General features: G+C 31.6%; 1 protein-coding gene across 1 annotated transcript in view; it reads left to right on the forward strand.

The window, feature by feature from the left end:
* Positions 1–275: 275 nt before the first annotated feature.
* The window catches only part of LOC118188244 (alpha-catulin-like), a 723,160-nt gene continuing 704,824 nt past the window's right edge, over positions 276–18,611 (forward strand). Inside the window, exon 1 of the mRNA XM_085819331.1 lies at positions 276–1,603. The gene's annotated coding sequence lies outside the window, so the exon portion shown is untranslated. The remainder of the gene's footprint in view (positions 1,604–18,611) is intronic.

The raw sequence follows: 18,611 nt of genomic DNA on the forward strand, positions 1-18,611 counted from the left end.
TGGTAATTATTTCTTTCAGTTTCCCACAAAATTCAGGCTCTAAGAACTAAAATATAAAACAAACAACCTTCCTTTCAAAATACGTTACGCCTCTGCATTACGGAAGCCGTTATTAGAGCTGTTGCTATTTTAAATGCGAAGCTAATAAAACGCGAGATTGATGTTTTCAGTTACACGGAAGAGCGCTAGATGGCGCTGTCGCAGACATCGAAATTACCAGGCAAATCCGGCACTTTGATACACCTGGTGATACTCGCTTGCTAGCACGAATTTCAGAGAGTTTATGCGGACAGGGAGTCTGGATGTACACCAGTACTATACCCAGTATTACCAGAGTATTAGATTCTGTTTGATGTCATCTGATTAGCAGCTTGCTGGTGAAATATCAATGATAGGTCTGTGTGTTTTGTTTCCATTAATAGGATTTACGTGATGATATTCTATACAGTGTACTGTGGAACGCAGACGATAACTGTACCCGTCAGTTAAGCTTTCACTTAATATACCTGTTGACTGGGACTTCGTCTCGGATCGAATTTGTTCTGAATGGTTGTTTCTGGATTTTCTAATTGAATTATGTTTGCACTTTAAAGACATATTTTTTTTACACTAGTCATGTAAGTCTATTGCAAAGTACTGAAATTTAATCAATTTTTTGATTAAATTAAACATTGAAAGTAATAATTGTAACCAACTGTGATTTGTTGCGAATGGATATTTTCATACCGATTTAAAGGTTAAAAAAGAAACGATAAATATATAAAGAAAATTTACTTGAAAATGATACATAGAATAACAATATAGTATTAATCTGTGATGGAATGTATTAATATACTAGTTTAAAAACGTTGTGTCATTTTCATAAAACGTATTAGTCAGTGTTAAAATAAAAAGTGTAATATATTTGATACGAAAATTCAAAGTTTACATATGACATGTTCACATTACAGAATTTAATAATCGACTATTATTTAGAATACATCTGAACTTCGTTATACGTGATCTTAGATAAGTGTGAGTAAAGTCTGATATTTGCACTTTCAGAAAAAAGGAAAATATGTGATACGAAAAGTAGTCTCGGAAAATAACTGAAAACTTGAAAGCTGTACTTTAGAATTGTTGGACATATAATTAAGATTTAATTGTAATATAGGATTATCGGAAACAATTTGTGATTTTTCAAGAGCTTGAGGGCTTACGTTTCGTTCCGTCTGTGTAAGAACTAAAGTCTTCATCTGCGTAGAAATCACTTTCAGCTGAAAAGTTTTTAACATGTTTTTTCTACCTAGTAACAAATATTTTCCTTTCCTTTTCCAGTATGCTTAATGGCTAGCTCAACATAGAACAACTGTTTAGTGTCTCTTCTAACATTCCATGATCATCACTAGCTCCTGGTTATAGTTTGACAATGACTGAATCAGCATGTGATAATAAAAGTCGACTAATACCAACAATGGTATTTTAAAAAAGGCAGTAATGTTGTATAGTGTAAAATATATATAGTGATAAGCCCGCCTCGCCTGATAAAAGTACATTTGAGAAAATTCAAACCCAAATTTGGGTAGGAGACTGTAACAATAACATGCATCATCATCGTAGAAGGGTAAGTCATCATTATTTTAATACTTTATACTTCGCTATTGGCAACATATATTTAATCATGTCTATATTCTATAGTTGATTTATTGCAGTGATTTTTATCATTATTTTTTAAATAGCTTACTTTATATGCTTCTGTATTAAAAACATTTATGTACGTTACTTTTAAATTCAACAATAACTACTGTTTTATCTCCTTTTAAAAATATTCATTGAAATGAGATAATATAGAAAGTATACTTTAATTTTACAAGTATCCTCACGAACGTTAATTCCATTATATCTTAAAGTTATCTATGTATACAATAAAACACATTGAAATAAATTTTATAATATCATAAACAAAACCTCGCATAGAACATTTTAAACCTTTTCTTCTCTGTTATCAAATCGTTCTAAATAGTGTTTTAAATTATTTAGTCATAAAATTCGAAAACGTATATTTAGTTTACATTAAACAGCTTTTATAAATGTATACGTATAAATATTTAACATGTTCCAGTAGTTTCACACACACAAAAAAAAGATATAAAATTTACGATTGCCAAGTACGGGGTGATGATCTGTTCTGTTTACAGAGATCTTGCCTTTCAATTTAACAGGTAAAGTTCAGACTATCTAATATGTTACCTTATGAGGATTCCTAACAGATATGATGTTATATAATCCTAACAGACTTTCTTACTAATATATAATGATAATAGTAATTAATATATAATATATACCGATGACAATTGTTGATAAATTTTATTTTTAAACAAAAAATTCTATCGGTACCACAAATGAATTCAAAGAATTAGCAGCTGGAATCCAAAGATAACCAATGCGAATTCTTATTTGGTTTTTGCTTTCAAATCGAATAGCTTTATAACATTTGCAATATTAAATCCGTTAATAACGTATTTCGTTGCTGAAGTAATGTATTTAAGTGTTAATTTGAATTATGAAACCTTCAAATATTTTTGTTCAGCTATTAACAGTTCTGGAAAACGTATAACAACAGCGTATACATGGGTTCATGATAAATAATTATGCGCTTTCTCACCTGTATTGTAACATAAATTATAATGTGTCAATTTTATGTTGTCAAAATTCGCTAAATTATGAGCTTTAAATATTGTGCTAATTAATGCCTGTTCATCTTAAAGTTCATCTTTAAGTTGATAAATATCGTGAATAAATATCGATAAATATCGTCATTTGATAGATACAAAATCGTGGAAAAATAAATTGTATTTAAAAATGCAAATGTACAGTTTAAAAAATAGCGTGCAGTATGCAAGTAGTGGTGCGCGGATTAAGCGTAATACTCACAAACTGTTTTGGTGAAACTCCTTTTAATAATTCTAAGGTTTTACTGTAGAATTAAATATATTGACAAATAATCGGATACCTTCTTTGTATCCTAAGAAGTATAAACGTTATAGCATTGTAACAAATATTCCTGTAGTATTATAAGTAGACATATCTCAAGAAGAACTAGAAATAATCTTATTGCACAATATTTTACAGTGGCGTTTAAGGCATTAACAGTTTTGAAAAGAACTAAGGTAGTATTATATTTGTATGTGAAAATTTTATCAGTGTATGTCTGGTAAATTGTTACAGTTGAAAGTAAACTATAAATATATATTACAGATAATAGTTGCATCTGACTAAAATGATGCATAATAGTTTCTTCTTTGCGAAGTATACCTCGAAAAAGTTTCAGCATGACAAGAAAAATCAATGTTTCCCAGACAGATTAGATATACATTTTTATTCCTCTCACCGAATTGACTTAGTTTACTGAGGCTTTTAGTCGGAAATTTGAATATGCTTTGCTTAAACAGTATAACACCCTACATAAGTAACAATAAGATAAAATTCCAGTGTCTTGCTGCTTCAAATAGGAAACGAAAAATATGCAATTATTTGTAACGCATGCACAGTCATTTCTTTTCATTCATATACCTATTTATGTATACATACATACCTATACGCTAATATTTGTAATCGGTTTCTTCATATGAATGACATTACGTATGTGAAAATGTTTTCAAAAATTCGTGCACCGAGAGAATAGTTCACGGAACAAATAACTGCTACGTAATTGGTTAGAATCAAACAGTTTTAGTTTGATATTAGAAAAATCTACCTCCTTTTGCGTTATTCCCATTCGCCAAAACTGAATTTTCTAAAGTTAAAAATATCTCAAGTGAATTTTTTTCCGAATTTTTCGGCCTTTATATCACGTTATATTATACGTTAGTATTTGTCATCCATAGGATCTGAACTTTTTATCATTGCATAAGATAATTAACCTTTAAATAACTTTTAAGTCATATTCCTTTCAGACAGTTAAACTTAAGTAACCTTCAAGTTATATTCCACGTGGATAAGTAAAAAGTCAGTTTACTGAAATTCAGCATGTGTACGATCTCTAATTTGTATTTCAAATTACTGATAACATGTGTAATTTAAAATATATTTTAATTATAATACATTCAAATGACAATTTTAATTCAATGAAAAATTTTATGGAAAATATATTCAATAACAGATTTTATGGCGATTTCGTAAGCCATCGTGATTAATAAAAGATGTTTCTGTCCCACATATTAAGTACTTGTCACATGGGTTTCAATATTAAATGTTCAGAATATCTTTACACCAGAAATAAAATATTTTATACTAAATGTAATAAGACATCAGTCTGAAAACACCTTATAAAATGATACGTCACAATAATTTCTTTTGTGCAGTAAAAGATGTGATGTTTAAGTGGTATAATTATGCCTATGTTCCCTTACAAATCTCATTAGTTTGTCAAAAGAGAGTAAATCGCTTTTATACAGGGTGTTTCAGCAAATTGGTTGCAAACTTTCAGGAGAGATACACCTTGACGATGAAAAATAATATAGCAATGCATGGTCTGAAACGCTTTCCTGCCACGGTAGTGACGACAGAAATCACAAGAAAGGAAGGACACGAACAGGGTGAGAATGCATGTTTATTATGCTTTGTACAGCAGAACCCAAGAAATAAGAACAAAAGCAGACAACAATCGTCATCAAAGAAGGTTTTCGAAACCGTGCGTCATGCATCTTGCATGCGATCTTCCATGCATAATGCAGATCTTCCATGCGCCCGAGATGTGAGGCCTGCTGGAGATGTGTATATGCATAAACACTTTATATTATTTTGTATACATATGGGTACACTGCATTAACGGTTTCTTTATATATGGCCTGTTTTTTAAATTTTGCGTTTAGAATGCATTTACGAGCTACAGACATACTGATTTCACATTTTAACTGTTCCCGATAATCTAAAATATAAAATAATATAAATGCAAATAGTTAATGTGTGCATTCATTAAAAATCACTTAAAATATTAATCGAATACTTTACTGACCTGGGTCTGAAAATACATTTGTTTTCCTTTAATTGCTTTTCCCCAAAACCAAACTTATGTCAAGAGTGCAGCTTAACGGCAGTTTAAAAGTACTGAAATGTAGAAGTAAGTTCTACTGTCCGAAAATTATTTGGTTCCACTTTATCTAAAAGAAGGAAGGAAGTATTGAATCCTACTATCCGAAAGTAGAAATTTTCTCTAGGAAAAGTCTGTGGTTAGAAATAAAATACTTCGTAAAACTGAAAAGCGCAATCCGAAGCAGCATTTGCCTTGGATTATAAGGGTAAAAGATTTTGATTGTTCACAGATTTCCATGAATGGTGAAATGGTTAGGAACATTGAAATACGGGGACTTGAACCAGAGCTCTACCCAGGCGAACTAGCTGGCTTATGGGGTTTTCCTATGTCAAAGTGAATACGAACCAGGTTTTCGTAAAAAGGCCTCTACGAAGGTATCTCTCCGCTCTCGTGTGCTTTCTACATCCAAATAATCGAACCCAAGTACAGGTCTTCAGACTCTTATCAAGTCACACCAAACCACTTTAAAAATCCAGCTAACTCAAACAAAAAAATCATGGTTTATAATACTAATCGTTTCATCTTTTGGGAATAAACAAATTTAATATTTTTAAACAAGGCCGATTAATCGACAGCCTGTTTAATCTGCCACCTATTAATGGGCATTTAGTGCTCTCAGGATTTCTTTAGTACTGTGATAAATGCACAATACTTATAAAGACAATTTATGTCCATAATTTATTTATAATTATGGACGCTATGTTGAGTCAATACATGAAATAATTTAATAACTTAAATGATAATTACAGAATGAACTAAGCATGTTTCAATTCACAATAGTAAAATAAGACATTAGGGTTACAGCATCAAAGCGAACTAGTTTTCATTTTCCTTTTTTCTTGTTGCCAGTCTAAAGAAAATAAACTTTGCAAAAACAAAGATAATATTGTATGTACAGGGAGCTGCTACATGGAATAATTTAATAATTTAAATGATAATTGTAAAATGTATTAACCGTCTAAGCGGCAAGGCCTATATATACGGCCTAGAATATTTTTGTGATATCTGTAAGAAAGTATATATAAGTGCATATTGAAATATGTCAAAGAAATTAAGGCAATATATCAAAAGAAAACAAATCCAGGTATGAAATACCAGGAGAGTTTTTACATTAAAATCAAAAAGAGGGTTAAGCATATTTTAATTCACAATAATAAAAGAGGACATTAGGGTTACAACATCAAAGAAAACTCGTTTTTGTATTTCTTTTTTCTTGCTGTCAATCTAAAGAAACTTTGCAATAACAAAGATAACATTATACGTAAATAGAGCTGCTACATCCTAAGAAATTCATAATGCAGTTTAATATTCCAAACTGTAAAAGACAGCGGGCACAGCGAAGTTGTGGTGGTGGAAATAACAACCAGTACTGTATAGGAAGAGGATTAAGATAGTCTACTATTATCTTCTCTCCAGTGGCACTCATTAGTTACTAATATACAGCATCTTCTACTTGTCAAAGAAGAAAATTCCAAGTTTAGGTTGGTTTGAGTTTTGGCTAATGTGAAAGCTTTGAAATAAAGTAACTTACTCAATATTGAAGCATTTATTCTTAACGTTTTGATCCTCGCAGGCAGTTAAAGAATTCTGCAAAAATAATTTACACCTAGCTATTAACCCTTTCCCATTTCACATTTTTCTGCAGTCATTGCCTAGAAATTTCTGAATGAATATTTTTGCTCCACACATTGCTTCATAAAAGCGAAGTATAATGGGTTATCAATTAACCAGGCTGGATATTTCCACAGTCAAGTGACGGTTAATTCCATAGCAATTAAAAACACAGAAAAGAGGAATATAATTAGCAGTGAATTACAGTTAATAATTTACCTGTATTTTTAAGCAGTTTAGTTTGGAGAATAAGTGCATTTGTTATGTAAATTAAATCAGCGTTCAAATCAAAAAGAGCAGACTTCAAGACAGAAAGAATAATGCCTTTGTTTGTATTACACTTGTAGTTCATTAAGAATCAACATGAAACGGAAGATTACCCTTAATTTATTTTTACGATTTAGTAATTTATTTTCACGGATGATTTAACAATATTTATATATTTCAGATTATGTGGAATTAATTTAGGCACTATTGTTGATAAAATCAATTCCTAAATATTGTCACATCATATGCTATTCACTGGTGTTATTTCATGAATTTTTAATGCAATATTAGTTTCGAAACGGCACTTTGCGTTGAATCAATATAAACGGCGTATCATTTTTCAAATTGTTGCCACCATATATTAACGGCCTGCATTGTAATTAAAGAAATGAAATGATGAAGAATCTGCATGAATGTATGTCGTTTCTCACATTGCGAAAAACACAGTAACTAGAGCTATCAAATTTTGAATAACGTAGTCCTGCCCCCATAGGCATTTGGAAGGCATAATTTTGAATTACGAATTTGCTTTATTATCTTTTATCTATTTTTTAAAGCTTTACTAATTTTAATTAACAAACTCAACGGTTTCAAAGCAAGCAGTCGCAACACTGAACAAAAAAAAAAAAAAAAAAAAAAAAAACTCTAGGGCACGAGCTTGCCTATTAGAAATTTTAAAAATAAGCAGTTTTTTTAAATATTTTATGTTTTGCTGTTGAATTGAAATTTTATGTGGCGTAAGCGACAAAAACGGGATACTTAATAAATAAAATAAACATACAAAACGTTAATAATAAAAAGACAAAAACAGTTTTCTAAAACCATCTTAGTAAGAAAACTGAAAATTGAGGTGATGAACTGAGAAAAGACTGAAAAAAAAAAAGCATGCCAGCAGTCAACGCTGCATCGGGTGTTCTAAACGTATTTTGCTATGCAGTTTTCAAAACTTTTGTAATTTTGCTGTTCAAGTGCAAAGAAAATGATGCTTAATAATGAAGTTAAAAAGGCAAGAGAAAAAGTGTTAGTAGGAGTAAGTGCAGCAGCAGACTGGTAGACTTCGAACTCAGCGAAAGCGTAAGAAATCTTAACAAACCCTTTTGGACGACTGATAAAATATGAAGCATTTCAGACTTTTTTATGTTTATACTCGTACACCCTCGTCTGGCTTTTAAATGTACCGGAAAAATGCCTAAACATTAAATTTAAAAACTGCTCAGAAATTTTTTTATTCTGCACAACAATTTTATAAAAAACAAACAAAAACAAAAGAAAAAAAAAACCCACAATTTCAATAAAAAATTATTACATATAAAAATTACAATGAAATAAGCAATATCCTTTAAAAACAAATATTAATTATCCTAACAAATAAACTAACCAACTTCCTGTTGCCTTCTCTCGACAAACGTTCAGTATCCAAGAGCAGCAACAATGGCTGCGTGCCATTGTTGTTGATATAATGAGAAAGAATTATTAATCTGATGCGATTTCATCAAAAAACATAAAATAAAAAAATAGCATTCGAATTTTGAAAAACTCGCTTCGAGTGCACTGGCTCTTGTCTAGATGCATCTGTGTACCAAATTTCGTAACTCTGGGTCTATTAGCTTATGCGCAGCACAAACGAAAGGCACACACACACACATAGACAAACAAACTATTCCTTTTATATATATAAATTACTATTGTACTTCGATAAGATCCAACGTGAAACAGAAGATTACACTTAATTTACTTTTACGATTTAGCAATTTATTTTCACGGATGATTTTACTGTGTTTATATATTCCAAGTTATGTGGAATTAATTTAGGTATTATTGTTGATAAAATCGATATAAATCGTTCTTAAATATTGCGAAATCGTCTGCTATTCACTGAATTTAAGTGAGAGTTTTTATAAGTATGAGAAATTTTTTATGCTCTGTATTAATTGCATGGTTGAATTAATCTTTAATCCATATAAATTGCGAAAGAATCTGTCTGTGAAATATCGGCAATTTTTTTTTTCAGGTTTCACACATTCTAATTCAGTTGCACTGCTGTTTTTTAATCAAATTTCTGACATAATCGGGGAATGGATTTCCATTTGACACAAAAGTGTAAACGGGAATCAAGATGTTCGTAGAAGGCAGGTATATTTAAATGGAAGTTCAGCACAGTATTATATAGGTTGGTTGTAACTTTCCCTTTTGAAGTCATCCGCAGCTAAAACCACCTGTTACGTTCCGTGTTCTAACCTACAAAACGTTGTAGAGGCTAGTAGTGAATTATCACTGCGTCTTATAAGTACCACTGAGGAAAAAGATGTAAGTGACCCTTTTATTTGACTCAAATAAAAGATGACAAATGGCATCACTCGTGTTTACAAAAGCCAAGAATTACGGCTTAAATACAAGATAGTAGATTAACTAAAACTAAGAAAAGTAAGTTTAGCGTAACGGCTCCACAATTAGAATAACGTGAGAGCTGGTTCTTACCTAAGGTCGAAATAACAAGCAAGACTAACACAACGTCGCAGAATACTCCTAGCAGGATAATCAGTTTAGCCACGTGGTCTTCCGCAGGCAGAACACGCTCTGATTCTACTCGATAAAACCTTTCTTTAAATACTCTCTTCTTTTTAATCTCATCCAAATATCGTGCGAGCTAGAAATTCACATTACGAGATGGAAATGGAGGATAGAGAATTCACATAAAATAACTGGTTAAAGAACTTAAATGATACTTTACGAGGTATTAAAATTAACTCGTTGCAAAATAATAAAACTAACGTAATGTATAACAATTGATGAGTAACAAAATAAGGTAACAGTAGTGACTCTTTCTTCTAAAAATCGCTCGTAATATTTTTTTATCGCAGTCATATATCGCACAAGTATACAGTCGCAAATTTTGATTTTAAAACTATCTTGTCGCAAATTCATTTTCTTATTGCATTACTAAAGTATACAAATTTGAAGCTAATCTTTACATCCATGTAGCCATATTAGATATCGCCAGGCCTTACTAATTGTTAAGTTTTCTCTTTAGATGGAATTGCCAAGCAAGATTGTCTCCGAAAGGGGGACACTACCACCAATCTATCAAGAAGATTTCAGCTTGCCGTGTAATTTAGCATAATTTTAGTGCCACGCAGACACCATAAACCTCCGTAGGTTCTTCGGAATTCAAGCTTGGGCCCTTTCAGTACGGCAGTCGGTGCCAATAACGATTATCCCTTCTGGGCGCTCTTAAAACAATCAATTCAAATCACTTAATTAAATTAAGAACTTGAATTATCATTTACATTGTTTTGTATTGCAAACTTTATGTATTAACCGATGCCGCCGAATATTACTACAGCAATAATTCCTTTACCTTTTATTGTTGAGTATATTTTACTGTTTGAAATGTGTCTGTTAGTTTAAATGTCTCTCGCTAATCTGTAAATTATTTTTAACCCAAATTCTTACTTTGTGTCTGTCAGTTTACATGTCTCTCGGTATTCTGTAAATTATTTTTAACCCAAATTTTCTTAATTTGTATTTAATTCCTTTCGTCTTGTAATATTTTGCTATTTGAAGTGGGTATGTTAGTTTAAATGTCTTTCGGTATTCGGTACATAATTTTTACCCCAACATTTTTTTAATTTGTATCAAACTCATTTTGTTTGGTTTACCATCGAATACTACGACAGCATTAATTCCTTAACTTTTATTGTTGAGTATATTTTTATATTTGAAATGGGTCTGTTAGTTTAAATGTCTGTCGATATTCTGTAAATTATTTTTACTTGAACATTTTCTTAGCTTGTATTAAATTCACTTTGCTCTGTTTCCATTCGTTAAGTAGTTTTATTTTAGTTATTATTTATTTTATTACTTTCTTTATTTTATTTTTTGTCATATTCAAAATTAGCCTGTTTTATATAAAAGTAAGAAAGAAGACAAAAGAAAGAAACGAACTTAATATTTAAAGTTTTTAATTAACTCAACTTCCAAAAAGTTTAAGAAGTCAGTTTTAAAAATACAGTCAGAATAATATGAAAGTACAAATGAAATTTTTTGAAAGTACATAATTAAAAATCTTCAGTTTTGTGTTTTATTTTCTCAAGTAGTTTAGGAAAAAATAATTCGCAACTATGTCAGCTTCTTTTTACAGTTTTTCAGAACCTTTATAAACAAAGGCGGAGTACCATTTTAAAGTAAACATAGGTAACACTAAATGGAACACTGACATCACTCCAGAAACTAAAAATGTGACACTTAGAACTGCCACGAGATGATATTAATGGCACTAGTTCCTTGACAATGCAACATTCACTTCTTTCACATCTTTCTTTTTTAAACGAATACTTTTGTTGGGAGTCATAAAACTGACCTTTCTAAAGATTTGAGTTAAAATATTCATCAAGTAATGTTCATTACATTTTTAGCTTAGGATTGGAAAGAATGGAATGATGAAAAAAGCGCAAAAATTAAAGATTTAAACTTTTTGACAAGATTTTGGATATTGGAGGATTCGAACATCCCATTTTTATTATACTGGTAGAATAAAAGAAATAATTTGTTCGTAAGAAAATGATAAATTCTGTAACTGTTTAAAGGAAATTACTAATGACAACAGCGGTTCTCAGAATACAAATGTTAAATTAGCAGTGCAGTTGATATTATTTCTTCTTAACTTGCTGATTTAACTTGCTGATATTTAATTTCAGTAATTTCAAGTTTGGATTTGCAATTTTAATGAGATCTTACTTTTCGATGACAAGAAAGATGATTCCAGAAATATCTTATCTACTTCAGTTTCCACTGATGTAGTCTAGAAATAATGCATCAGATAAGTTCAAGCTTGAAATCAAATCTCGTTTCTTCTCTCCTTTCCTTTTGTTCTCCTCTTCTTTCCTTTTCCTTCTTCCTGCTTTCCTTTGATGTTAACAAGATTTATCAAAAACATTTTTCTGTTTTCGGTCCTTCTCATGCCAAATCTTATAACTCTGATTGAAAACAGCAATAATTTTTTTTATCTCATCTTACTACGCGACGCAACGATTCCACTTCTACCAGCCCAGCATCCCGTATACGCGACGCAACGATTCTGCTCCTACGAGCCCAGCGTCGCGTATACGCGACATTAAAACGGAACGATTTATTTGAATTTTTAAAAGCCAGTAAATGGAGCTAAGTGGTAATTATTTTCATATATAATGATTCATACGGCATTTGACCTTCATGTACTGGCATTAGTTTTTGTTTTGTGCTTCTGGTTTTGAGAGATTTATTGAAATAAACAAACACAAACTGGAAATCACGGCTAAGTGCGCCTGTAAATTTTTTTGTTTATTTCGTTAGGATTATTTTTGTTTGTTTTTCTATTTATTTTGAAACTTAACATAAGCTTTCTTCGTTAATTAAAAAGTAACATTACAACATTATTACAGAAGGGGAAAGACTATCAGCTTTCTCGACGCGTAATGCGTCTTGCTCGCATTTCTCAGGAAGGAGCCAGCGTTTTTGTTTTTCTTACTCGATTTAATAGATCATTATATATAACGCCTCGAATGGTCATTATATATAATGACATAGGCATTATATTTTGGTATGTAATGTATTTACTTTACATATAATGTGTATATTAAAGTGATCAGTAACGGATATCCCGCCAGTGGGGGGGGGCTTTCCTTGATGACTTTCCAGTAATCATAGACGCTGTTTTTGATTTAGAAAAACAGAAAGTCTTCTAATATAAACCTGATGTCACACATTGTTTGAGGATGAAATATTTCTGAGTGTCTTTTGAAATTTTGTGACATGTGTTGGGGTTATATTCAGTTTCATTTCGTTAGCCATGGCTAAGAGAGCTAACTTAAAACTTAAAAATTTGTTTAAGTCACCAGGCACTCCACCTTTCCGTCTAACTGGAAGACAGTTTCCGAAAATTTACGTTGACGGAGAAGGTAATAAAGGTAGGAGAAGATGCTTTGTGTGTGCTAAAACCAAGGAAAAGCGAAAGCAAACAACGTATTTTGAGTGCGAAATATGCAATGTAGGACTGTGTGTCGATTCTTGTTTTGAATTATTTCACACACAGCAGAATTATTACACTGGAATTTAATTACCTACAGGTAATTCTTGTTTAATTTTTTTAAAATTCCGTATTTGTTAATTTGTTTTTAGTCCAAAGGGATTTGAATCCCGAAGGACTATTAGTTTCGTTTTGGCATTTTGCGTCGGACGGATAAATGTCGGTTCACTTTTCAAACTGTTGCCATAAAATGTTAGAGTCCTGCATTATATTTGAAGAAATTAAATAATGAAAATCTGCGTAAATGTATGTATATTTCTCACATTGTCATAAAATAACGGTACATAGAGTCATCGAATTTTGAATAACGTAATCCTCCAACGAATATGAGCATGTGGAAGACCAAATTTGAAATCTGAAATTTGTTTTATGATCGATTTCCTATTTTTTAAAACTTTGACGAATTTTTGATTAACAAACTCAAGGATTTCAAAGCGAGCAATGGCAACGTTGTGCAGAAAAAACATTTTTATCTCCAGCGCGTGAGTCTCTGTATCGGAAATTCTAAAGATATGCTCGTTTTAAAACTATTTTGCGATATTGCTGTTGCACTGGATCTTATGGTTTAAGTGCGAGGAACATGATATTTAATAAAGAAAGGTAACACACAAAATGTTAAAAAACGCCCCTTTGGACGTAATTTAAAATCTGAAACATTTCAGAATTTTTTTTTCATGTTTATAGTAACGATTTTAGTATTTTGCCGGTTTAATTTATTTATATTAATATGATATTCTTTATATTAATACACATTAAAAACAAGTACATTAAATACGCAACTTCAAAAATTAAAGTCATAATATCGAAATGCTGATTTTATACGATATTTGTTTTTTGTAAAATTAGGCTTAGCTGCTGAAAATGCGCGGGCTGGTGGTGACGATCCATTTCAGAGGGTCCGGTCCCGTGACTGCGCTTCGTTGTCCCGGCGCTGGTCCTTTGACTTTTAAGTTATTGGGTTATATCAAATTCACTGGTAATTATTTCACTACTGATTACACTACATATTTACTGGTTCATTACAGTTTTACTGATTATTGGGTTATGGCAAATTCACTCTTAATTAAATTCACTACAGTTTTACTGATAAAGCACCATGCAACAGTCTTACCGATGCACTACAGTTTCAAATTGACTACACACAAATTCACTCGAAATAAAATTCACTACAGTTTTACTGATTAAGCCCGATGAAGCAATGCCCAATGGAACGAACCATTCAGCTAGTCCACGGGCCAAGATTTCAGCTTATCTATAGCTACGAGTGGCTTTATCTATTTGGCCACTTCTAGGAATATTTGTTCTTCGCGATTTTCTTTTACTCAGAATTTCAGTTTCTTATAGCTATTGTTACTGGCAATGTTATTCCTTTAGCTGTTGAAAAAGCTTTTTTACAGTTTTCATGTTATAGCTATGAATAATATTATCTCATCGAAAACAGTCACAATAATATTGTAATAATTTCATTTTTCTCTTCTCTTAATTACAAAATCGTGCAGATTCTGCACAAGTTCCATTTCCAGATGAATTTCTCTGCTATCAACGCAATTAATTACTTGATTCTTAGAAGCCATTTAACACATTTAAAATTCTTGCGGAATTTTTAAGATTCCTTTCCAGTACTTTTAACATATATGGGCCAAACTATAAAAGGGAGAATATCTGGCATTAAAGGTGATGAAAGGAGAAACGAATAAATAATCCATAACTAACAGTTAATGGATCTTTCATATTGTTTTAATACAAATTTATTTTTCTTGAAAATATTTAAAATGTTTCTTAACTTGTGAATTAAACTTTGTGAAGTGTTTCACTTCCCAAAATTTGTCAGCTTCCGTTAAGATTTGAATCTAAATTTGTTTCAAAGATTAAAAACTTCTACCTCATGATTTTCAATTCCTTTGATTTCCATTTTGCTAGATAAGTCGAGTCATGACTTTTGCTTCCTTTTTAATTATTTATTTATTTAATTTCACCTGATTACTTGATGTAATTCCGATACAGAATGCAAAATATGTTTTCCTCTTTGAAGAAAAAGGACGTCGTGCTAGCTTTCCTTGAAATGCATATGTTTCAAATATATTTCAAATATATTTTAAATTTCAGCCATAGAATGAAACTATGGTTGAAATTTAAAACATACATGCTTCGCATCCATATATCAGTGCACAGCTTTTAAAATCTGATATACACAAGGTTTTATCCATACATCAGTTTATATTTGTTTCAGTTTTGGATATCACATAAATACATTTCTCATCCATATGTTAGTTCCTAGCTTACTGCAGTTTTAATTTTGAAATGCTTTTTTTCCCAGGTATCAGTTCATTCTTGTTTTATGACGTTTTAAATAACAGTCATTTCTGTGATATTTAAAGGATCATATAGAAAAAAAAAAAAAAAAAAAAAAAAAAAAGAAACAACGGCATATGCTCGCTGTGCTTCATTTTTCACTTGAAATTTAAAACCTATTAAAGCCTGAGATACCACAAAATTCACGGTCGGGAAGTTAAAAATTCTGCATCGAAATCGTTCTTATTCCTTTCTTAAGTTAATGTAACATTATAGAGTCTTTCTCTTCTTTTCCACATAAACTAGAATAGATCCTATAATGACCTGACGAATTCTCGCACAGATGTGAAATAAACTACGGACTCAGACGAAGGGTAAGTATAAGCCTTTATTAATTCTAAATAGTTAACAGAAAGGTACGGTCTTTGTGCCTTACAAAAACACTGTCAACTTGCGGTGAAAACTTAAACGTAGAACATAGCTTAAGTCAAACTTAAAATAAAATAGTGCAAGATAGCACTTAAGTTACGCCTAAGAAGTGGACTCACAAGAAACCTAACCGGCGTGATGCTAAATCTGATAAGGCCAAAAGGCTTCCTGGGCTAACAGCGAAATAACAACGAAACGTGCGCTTGGCTAGCGAAACACGCGCCTGAGAGAATCACCCATTTAAAGAAGCACTTAACTTTAAATTTACATCCTGGCGAGAGAAAATAAGGGGAAGTTGAGAAGTCTAGTACAGGTATTAAACTTAAAATAAGTTTGTTATGGAAAATAAGGAAAACCCTACAACATATTACTTTAATTATTTTGTTCCTAACATGGCTGATACTTTAACACTTTGACGCTTTCAAATTTTGCACACCGTATGATTCGGTCAACATTCAACAATGCTGAATCCAATTTGTTTGTAGTCCAAAGGTTGTGTTCACTAAGTATCATTTTTAAAATGCCTTTTCTGATAAGTATGCGAGCCTCAATTTCAGAGTTTAAAAGCAGAAAATGTTCTATTAAAAGAGAAGCGAAAAGCTCCAAAGGAAATTTTAAATTAGACAAAACAGAAGCCTTATGTTTGGCGTAGATTTTAAATCATTCTCCATCCATTTCTAGGGTGAATAGGTACAGGTCTCTCTTCGTGAGGAGCAAAAAAAATTCTATGTGGCTGTTGATAGAATTACTTGCGTCTGTTGATCATGACTGATGTATCAAACCCTTATTTTCGGTTTTCATAGCTTCAGGCTGCATTTGTAATGAATTTATGCTCTCTGGGTTTTTTTCCGTATGTGGTTAAATGACAGTACTTTTCTTCAACAGCTTATGAATTGCTGGGCTTATATTTATAATTTATGCTAGATTTTCCTATTTTGGAGATCCGATTTTAAAACCTTTTTTCCCAACCCTGCAAGACTAGTTTTGTTAGTTTGCTTTTCCATTTCTCATTCGTTTTTCCGGATGATGGTCACTTCCGAATTTTTAATTTTTTAAATAATTTAATAAATCACAATCTGAATTTTTAATTCGAATAATCAAATTCAAAAATGTCGCTATCCCTTTATTTTTAAAATAATTTTTGAATTATTTCAAGATTAAAACTTGGCCAATTAACACTTTCCATTTTTTTTTAAAGTTTTGACTCGGATTTAAAAACAAATTACTGTAAGCGATAGTCAACATTACAACGCTTTCAGTCAATGAGGTTAAACATGAAAAAATATTTATAATAAGGGGTACTCTTCACAAAAAAATTATCCGTAACATTAGTTTAGTACACTATTAATGCAATCACATCAAAATGTATGCTGTTTACTTTTGATAGTATTCTGGCTAATTTATAATCAAATGTTATTTTATAACTTTCAAAATAAGTTTATAAAACATTGTTCATAACTTCTCACAAGTAAAATTAAAAGAATAGTATTGAAGATGTACATAAACAACATTTCATCGGGTCAGTTCATAAGTTCGTGCGCATTAAGAGTATGCGTGGAATTCACTAAGACGCATTTACTAAAACAATACAATTTTGAACCTGTTGAAACTTGTCATCGTTTGACTAACATATTATTCAGTTCATCACCAACTTTCGTAAATATCGAACGTATTTTAGTACCCATAGAAGATGAATATAGATAATCAGTACAAACGTGCTGTGCTACATTTCTTATTTTCGTATGGTGAATCTGCCAGGTTTGCAGCGATAAAAATTAATAGTGTACATGGTAAACACACTATTAATGTAAGGACTGCCCAGAAATGGTTTTAAAAATTTAAAGTTGGAAAAAGCAGCATGGATGATGAACCCCGTTCAGGACGTTTTGAACTGTTAGAACCAAATCAAACGATTGATTCAGAAATTTATAGTGAACAACTCTGCTGTCTAAACTCAGAATTGATCAAAAAATATCCACGATGGGTGAATATCAAGAAAGTGTTGTTTCATCATGATAACACTAGACCACATACAGCGCGAACAACGCTGCAAAAAATTAGTGAATTTAATTGGGAGCTTCTGCCACATCCTGCTTACTCACCCTGCAATTTCCAAGTGATTTCCACTAATTTCATGCCTTACAAAATTATTTACTGGAAAAAAATTCTAAACAGGATGTACACAATGAACTTTCAAGCTTTTTGCATCAAAACCAGTCTTTCTACAGCAATGGCATAAAAAAGCTGCCTGTAAGATGGCGAGACATTGTAGATAATGGAGGAAAATATATAATTGATTAAAATGTCAAATTGTGTTTTTTTTATATTACTTAAAAATTTACCAAAAAATGCGTACGAATTTATGCCTGACCCAATATAATACGAGTGAACGAGATTTTAAAATGCACCATAGATACAAAAATTATTGCTCACCCTCTCCAGTTGAAGTTTTTGATAAGGAAATGTATAGAATTGAATTAAAGAATATTAATATTCACTGGATTGAATTAAGGAATACGATCAGGACTAACAACCGCATTAACAAAGTCATTATCATTTGCCATTCATAGCATTCCGAAAGTTACACATCGAATTATCGACTGCATTCTCCTAATGCACACATCTCGGGTGCATAGCGACCAAATCCGAGCTCATCAAATATCCATTCCTTGGAATCGCCTGATTAGAATCTGAGCTCTAGAAGACCACACGGAGAACACTGTCGCCGATACTGTAAGCTTCCAATAATCATCCTTACAGCAGAAGGGACTCGATAGTCGAATATGCAGTTCGCAGACCTGATATACTCTGGAATGTTTGATTTCGACGGCTGTATTTACCAGATTGGGAAAGAGGTTTTATCCGTAAGACAGC

The sequence above is a fragment of the Stegodyphus dumicola genome, chromosome 6 (genome assembly GCF_044657685.1).
Source record: "Stegodyphus dumicola isolate Sdum_Otavi_A_Nest chromosome 6, ASM4465768v1".
Lineage (NCBI taxonomy): Eukaryota > Metazoa > Arthropoda > Arachnida > Araneae > Eresidae > Stegodyphus > Stegodyphus dumicola.